The sequence below is a fragment of the Capsicum annuum genome, chromosome 10, assembly GCF_002878395.1.
Source record: "Capsicum annuum cultivar UCD-10X-F1 chromosome 10, UCD10Xv1.1, whole genome shotgun sequence".
Lineage (NCBI taxonomy): Eukaryota > Viridiplantae > Streptophyta > Magnoliopsida > Solanales > Solanaceae > Capsicum > Capsicum annuum.
In genome coordinates, this window is record NC_061120.1 from 18247405 (window position 1) to 18255945 (window position 8541).

General features: G+C 35.5%; 1 long non-coding RNA gene across 1 annotated transcript; it reads right to left on the minus strand.

The window, feature by feature from the left end:
- Positions 1 to 2094: 2094 nt before the first annotated feature.
- On the minus strand, positions 2095 to 8084 carry LOC107844181. Its single transcript, XR_007046143.1, has 3 exons — positions 7241 to 8084; positions 6478 to 6974; positions 2095 to 3354 (listed from the first exon to the last, which is right to left on the minus strand). It is a non-coding gene; the product is annotated as an uncharacterized LOC107844181 (long non-coding RNA).
- Between the last annotated feature and the right edge of the window lie 457 nt (positions 8085 to 8541).

Sequence of the window (8541 nt, forward strand, 5' to 3'; positions counted from 1 at the left end):
GCAAATTACCAGGCCCTTATAATGATGACCTACTCATAAGTGCTTATATGATAAGTTAACAAGGTAAATGCATAGGTTATAGTTTATAAGGTGTATTTGGCACCTTTCTCTCATAAGTTATAGTTTCATATAAGCGTCCGCAGTTGCCCATTTTGTTATTTGATTCATTGAGCATCCTTATACATCTGCTTGTTATTCTGTCTGCTTTACATACTAGTACATATTTTATATGTACTAACTTCCCTACTTTCGAGGGCACTGCATTTCTGTAAATACAAGATCAGGTCTATTAATGAGCAGACTTCTATACTAGGCACTTGTTCGTATTTAGCAAAGCAGTCGGTAAGCTCCTATTTTACCCTGGGCTAATACACGTCGAGTACTATTTAATTATGTTTCTAGCTATAGTATGGGTATATAGGATCCCTACCTCGGCCACCTTTCCTAATACAGTCATAACTTCTTTTAGAAGCTTTGTAGACAGAGATAAGTTGTAATATGTGGTCATAATTTCACATGTTTGTATCGGATGAGTGTTCAATGGGATAGAATTGATTAGTACATGCCCTCTTATCATTGTTCATGAGTAGTAACCCTTCCGCACAATATATATGCCAGCCACATAACTCATGGTCATACGGTTCTTGTCCGTCTCGATTAGTTTAGGGGTGTGACAATGCATCATAACCATGGACATGTAAATCTCCACAAGTACTCTCTCATCATACTTTCTGAATTGCCTCATTTCAAATTCATTAAAACTATAATCTGTTGCAAATCTACCCTGCCCAATGCACCTTAAATTTTAAATAGTAATGGTTCTCAAATTCATCCCATTCTTTAATATACGATAAGATGTAAAAGTACTTTCTAAACAGTTAGAGAATCAATTTAAGTAAAGAGAAATTGATTATTTTTTCAAAAATCAAAATAAGATTTTATATAAATAGTTAAAAAACTCCTCAGTTTAAAGATACCCACAATTGCATACCTATTATGTTTTCATCATCTTCACTTATGTCTGTTTCATCAGTCAAATAGAATCATCTCAAAGGGATGATTGTCAAACTATGTGTACTTCAAGATCTTCCAACGTCGCAACAGTTTTCACGGAAACTCCCATGCCAGAAGTCTCTTGCACAGAGATGAACTAAAAAGAAAAATAGTTTTATCGCTTCAAATATATGGTCAAATAACGTCTTTTTTATTATTTGGGATAAAATAAAGAGGTTGAAACTGTTTTGAACTCAAAATATATTTTTTGCTTGAAAACTTAATTTTTTACGTATAGATATGTATAGTTAACCAAAAAATTATACCTTCCAAATAAATAGTCCTACATGCCTTGGATTATTTCTCACGTTTTTTAGGAGTGAATATTTTTATTTTTTAAAACTTAAACGTAAATTAAATAAGCAACATAAATGGATAAACTTAGAAATTTTGCAAAGTCCCAACTTCTTTGATCTGTTAATCTTTCTGCAAAACTTAGCAATAAAAATATAGAAAAAAAAAATAAACTAACTGTAAATGTAAATTTTAAATTTCTTTAAAAAAATATTAAAAAAATTAAATAATAATTAATTCTTACCTAATTAACCAACTTTTTCTAAAAGAACACGTGTCAAATTTTAAGGTTGCCACTTGGCTTATTGTAGAGGCTTTGTCCTCTCTTTTTAATAATATATAGATTTTTCATATGATATATTTAAGATCATAAAGTTAAAGGGTATTTTGTTACATTCCATGTATATTTAGTTCATGATCATCACATTCAAAAATCTTCTTTGTTTTGTTTAACTTCATATCTAATCAAATTCAGACAAACAAATTAAAATAGATAGGAAATAATGATTACTCTTTCTGTCCATCTTTACTTGTCCAGTATACTAAAAAGAAGTTGAATTTATTCTTTAGTATTCATTTTATCCTTGCTATTATATATCTATCCTTTTTACCAATATTCAGAAGACTTCTAATTAATAAGGATAATCTTTATCATGTTCCTTTCCAACAAGAGAATGCTTTGAATTTGAATAAAAGATAGAAATGCACTTTTATTGGATATTAAATTTCTAATACAGTATTCAAATGTTACATTATTAATTAGGTTATAAAATGATTCAAGTAAATCTCAATTATATGTAAATATATATTTTTTTATTTTAGTCATCACCAAAGGTCATTACCCTTTGGTTTTGGGGGGTTAGACTTGGACCTACCATGTCTATAAAACTGAACAAACAATTACAAAAGTGAAGGTGTCATGGACCTTACCCCGTTAGCAAAAAGAATCCAGGAAGACATAAGCCGGTACATGTTCTCTTCCTGTCAAACATCCTAGAGTCACAAACTTAGAAATTAGCCTTGTCATATCTTATTCTAATACTAGGTAATGGACTTTTATCAAGTTGAAAAGAGTCCTTCGTTCCTTTCGGAAGTTATTGAAAAGAGTAGTAGAAGGTCCCATTTCCACTAGATACCGCACGTTTAGCAAGAAGTCTGCTACCTGTTAACCTCCCTGTAAAAATGTTGGACTTGGATAATGTTGTCCTTGATACTATGAAGAATATCATAGATGATCTTGTTGAACATGAGATGGCCAGTACTCTGAGTCTAGCTCCATGTCCAAGTTGCTGATGTTGTGATATTTGCACCAATCAATTCCACACTTAGAAGCCATGGCTTGAGCCTGATTGTTGTTGTGGTACTGGACAGGAATAGAGAATGCCATAACTAAGTTTCCAGAGTCATTCCTTACAACCCCTGTGGCGGAGTCAGGATATTCACTAAGGGGTTATAAGTGAACATACGAATTAACCGAAAGGGGTTCAACATCTAATATATATACATAAAATATAATTTTAACCATGTATATAGCATAATTTTTCGCCGAAGGGGGTTCGGATGACCCCCTCGCCAAAGGGTAGATCCGCCACTGCCTCCAATACCTGCTCTGATATTAGTGCCCATAAAACTTCCATCTGTGTTTCATTATCTGTAGCACTTAGTAGTAATTCCGAAGTTCTTTACCAAAGTGTGACAATTCGACTTGAAAGAGGATGTTCTTTTTCACGATTGACGTGGTTTGCTACTACGTTGCCCGGACTCTTTGAAAGTAGCGATAGATGTGTGTAGGATCCTCTAAAAATAGTACACCTGTGGAGGATCCGACATGGATGTGGTATCATTTTGGAGAGTCCGAGCAACATAGATTTACAAATCCAAAAAAGCTATTTTTAGCATCCCATTTTTGTCAATCAACAAAGTAGATCCCTTAATATCTCGATGCAAAATACCCCTCCTGGGACAATGCTACAGCCGTACCGGCAAATGCTGCATGCAATATTTTATCTGTAATAGGAAACACACTTTCGAAATCAGCACGTGCAATGACAAACATCAAACATAACAAGTATAGAAATTTAATCTCCAATGACATGTCTTTTTTTATATTACTGGCAAATACTCAACAGAAAGTGAGGTATTCTCACTATCCCTTTCCCATCTCCATCTCAAGAAAGTGATACTGCGCCTGCTAACCTCACCAGTCAATGAAAAGTCTCAAAGAAGACAATATCACATCTTCAAGAAGTGAAAGGCATGGAAAAAAAAAAAAAGAGAATCCCCAATAACATTATTTTAAAAACAACAACAACAACATTATTTTGACTTCATATGGAAAAAACAAATTTAGGACAGAATGCTCCTAGGTGATGCAAACTGCCAAATGCTATCTTACAGTGAATGTACTAAAGAGGGCTTGCTTTCCAGAAGAAAAGATAAATTCAGCGATGGCTAATTGGCTAAAGTTTTTTTCGAAGCAATAGACATCCAAACATATACTATTTAGCACAAAAATACCTCGCTAATTCTTCGTTACTTCTCATTTTTTTCTTGCTCTGTCTTCTCCTCCCCTCTTGTAGCCTCCACTTTCTCCATCAGCCATGCTCCCAGAAACGCTTCTCTCTCGACCGCTTTTATTTAAATTTTCTTTAATTTCCTTCAGCTAATGTTATCCCATTAAACTTAGCCTTTTGAAAAAAAGAAAATTACTCTATCTTAGAAATTAACATAGGAAAGTCACATTTGAAACTTCTCACTCTCTAACAGGAGGTAAAATACTTTTTCATAAGTGAATGGTTTAAATACCATAGAAACCTGAAAAGAAAAGGGGCGGGAAGACCTTTGACCTGGGCTGGTGATACAAGCCAAATTGCTTCCGGACCTTTGGATGAGATACGTATGATGCTCGAGGTGCTTGATAACTCATTAGTGCTATTAAAAGATGCCACATGGATGAAGATTACCATTAAGGAGGGCCAAAGGACTTTGACGAGGTCGAAGGAGTGTAAAACGGGGCTCAAAAGCCCCTTGGAAGAGTCATGTGCCCAAGGTGCTTTGGATTTGCTTTTGATCCGCTTTAGCATTTCAAGAACGGGTCGAAACAGCCCCTAAAAGGCTTTTTCTTGCATTTCGGTCACTTTTGGGCCCTAATTATGTAATATTTAGCCAAACTATAAATACTTGGTAGCTAGGCTTATTTAGTTAATTTTTATTGAATGATAATGATAAATTCATGAACCTCCATTGGGAGTGTTTTGAGATCTTGGAAAAGTGAATGTTGATATTTGATTAGAAACGTCGGTTGTAAGGAAGATTCAATCCCCGGCCCTTTGCGATCACGTAAGAGTTAGGTTCTATTTGATAATCTTTAAAGAGGTTTTTAGGTTTGATACACCCTTTGGTTGCCCTTTTATTATCATATTTGTGTATATTTTTCTATTTTTGATATCCTATCCCTCTATCTTTACTTTTCCGCATTTAGATTCGAGTCTTCGTGGCGAGAATCGTATCAGCTGGGGAGGGATTGGGGTCACTTTTATTTAGGACTTTAGTCCGTAACAAGGCGCGAAGACCTCCGGATGGATCTGAAATGGAATCTGATATTAAAGAAGGAGATCTTGTTAAGTGCATTGCATCTATTGTGGATGTTCCTACGGGAAAGGCTATGCTAGGGTGTGTGGTCGATGGCTTGGGATTACCTATTGTTGGAAGGGGGGCTCTAAGCGGTCATGAGCGAAGACGTGTGGAAGTGAATTCTTGGGATTGTTGAACATAAATGAGTGCACGAGCCTATGCAAACAGGTTTAAAAGTGGTAGATAGCCTGGTTCCTGTAGGCCGTGGTCAACGAGAAAGGTTTAAGGGTAGAATGCAAAGGAAAACTGTATTGCAGAAGATATTTTCTGTTGAAAACACAGGTAATCTCATTACTAATAGCAGTGTAGAACTGTGGTGCAGCAGGCTTGTCAAATGATGTCTTGGCCGGTATGATATTTAGTATTAGTTTTGTATTTACTACATAAAACTCATCCAAACCAAATCAGATGTCTTCTTTGAAGTGGAAACGGATGAGTTAGTGATATTTACTATTGATCTCACCAAATTACTGAAGTGAAACATCATAAATTCAAAAAGAGAACAAATGAGTGTTTAATTATTAATGTATCTTTTTATATGAACTATGAATAGTAAAAGCCATGTTGCATCTAGAGTAATATCATCACAACCATAAAGAGGCAACAAACTTGGAAGATGACCTGGAAATCCTTCCAATCGAAAATTCACAGCAAATGAAAGCATACCAAACTAAGTATGTTCAAATTGGATAAAACTCTATTGTATACTAAGAGGAGTTTTTGTTTTTTTATTCGATGAGTCAGTATCTCCATTCTCATCAGGGGATTCCTTTATCTAATCAAGAATTTTAGAGAATTACAGATTGTTGCTTGGCCACCTATGCATTTCTCCTCGGACTTGTAATGAATATAGATTCACTACACACTAACGTTACTTTAACGAAAGAAAACTTTAACTAATTATAAGAAAGTGTAGCCTTGGAGTGGAGAAAGTGTGTCGACAATGCACATTTTTCCACCTCATCCCATGCCAATACAGAGTTAAACTATGTCAATGCGGAACTGAAAAATAAGACGTTACTATTCTTTGAGATAAGGAGGTTATTAAGAAACCCAAGATGATGGAATATTATTTAAGGCAAAGTCAAATAAGAAGAGATTGATGCATCCGAAAGAGTGTCGTCTGATAAATAAATTCGGGAAAGAGGTGGTGGTTGCTGCAATTTCAGATCAGAAAATTCGGAAGTAAGAAGAAAATTAGAAGAAATTTGTTGGAAAACATACCTGCAATTGGAACATCCAGATGAGATGATGAAAATCAAAAGTGTGAAGAAAATAAGAATATGGCAAAAGAAACAGATTAAGAATGACGGAAGACACCAATCAATTCATGAAATTGAAAAATCGGAAGAAGATTTGGGCAACAAATAATGGGTTCAAGTGATGAACATAAATAATATCTGAACCGGGAAGAGAGCACACAAGTTAGGGATGTGTTAAGGCATGACACAAATATAGTAATATTAATTAGTTATACAGCTAGCTGCAAAGACAAACCTTAGAATTGAGCATCACGTTATTGAGATAACTACTTTCACCTCATTGTCATTGTTCACCCTTTCAATACTCACTGAACTCACAGAACCCTGTTGGACAAACGTCGTCATTTCAGGACAGTCAACAATCTTCGCGTCTCTGAGAAATGGAAATTTAAGAGCATACTTAGTCAGAATGAAACGCCTCAGCTTTGGTAGTCCATAAAGGCAAAGCTCTTCCAACAGGGGAAATAAGCGCTCATTAGTCATTTCTTCTCCTTGTTGTTCCTCTTCTTTGATCACTTCTTCCATTGATGGACATCGACTTATACGTAGTATTCAAAGATTCAGAACCCCTCTGGCCACTGATGGAGACATCAAGTTTCTCAATTTTCCACAATCCCACACTTCCAAGTTTTCAAGTTTGCTGAATTAGGCAGTTGGAAGTTGGTGAGAGCATAGAGCAGTTATGTTTTCCGTCCCACAAAGTTCTAGATTTTCCAGGTTGGGACACGAAACCTGCAAACGTAGTAAGGCCTTGTATTTTATATAAGGGATGAAAATTCAATATAGCTACAAGTACAAACCATACTATGAACCATATATATCTCATCTTAAATTATATAGTACATAGGTAATAAAAAATTTGTAAACAATAATAGAAAAAATAGACGTGTGAGTAAACATCTTTAATGCTCAAGTAAAAGGTAATATTTTAATTTATAAAAACTCCATAAAAAGATTTTTTTTTTTGATTCCTCTCATGCAGAACAGTAGAAGCAAACCTTTTCAGTAAAAAGAGGATTTGAGTTGCTGATATTGTGGTTGGCTGTAGGCCAGAAATTTTGGAACTCAGGTAAGCCACCCCATAAGAGCATTATTTGTAATAGAGGGAACTCAATGCCCTCAACAGTGTCACTGCAAAAGTGAGTGAAGCATTCTAGAGATTGAAGCTTTATGGAGTACAAATTGGGGAACTTGATTACTTGGACCATGTTCTTTTCAGGTCTAATATGTGTCCTACGAGAGATCTCCTCATCCTTATCAACATCGTCAGGGAAAGCTATTGTCTAACTCCCTGCAGCCAAGGACACACAAAAAAGATGGTCTTACGAGTTAGGGGAACGGATATTATTTTGACAGTGATCTTCAATGAATGTGTTAATGAATCACAATGAACCAGTCGGAGATGCTTAACGTTCTGAAATTCAACCAGTTGCAACTCAGTCAGCACATTCTTGGATCCCTCTCCAGTTGAATGAACAAGCTCACACTTACTCAACAGGTGGTGGATCCAATCACCCAATTGGGCTGTCTCGTTGAACTCTATATAGATATTCGTGTTGTAATTATCCATTTAAGTCACTCAACTACCCATTTTAAGAGCATACCGCGTCAACTTGGAAGAAAAGCCCAAGTTACTGTAAATCACATATTTGAAACATTCAACTAATGTCAGTGCAATCAACCTCGATAAGGATTCCAGCTCCCTCAAGATGGAGTAACTACAATGTTCTACTCTCTTTATGTTGGAAAATCGACGATTTTTCCCGCCCCTTCCGGACGTTTTTCAAGCAGAAAAATAACAAAGAAATTAAAGAGAATAACAACACAAAGATTTAACGTGAAAAACTCCCAATTGGAAAAAAAACTCCCAATTGGAAAAAAATCACGGGTCTCCCAGAAAAATATTCACTGTATAGAAATTATTACAATCCCCAAGAAAATTATCTCTAAACCTCTTTAATAGTAAACAAAGAAATGAATATTTTTGTGTGTCTTAAACAATGAAGGAGGTGGAGTTTATTTATAACTCCCAACCTCCTCCCAAACCAAGTAGCTTTTCGATGTGGGAGGCAAAACTTTTCTTTCTTCAAAAACTTCAACAAATCTCCACCTTTTGAAGAGAAGAAAATTCAATCCGTTGTCCCTTTATAGTTGTCCAGCTACACATAACAAAATCAGTTCTCCACCTGACCCTAAACTCGGCCAACCATGTGTGACTGCAACTTTCACATTGTCTGCTACTAACAATCATGATTCTAAATTCAAGAATTATGATACCCCCACCATAAAGAGTACCTCC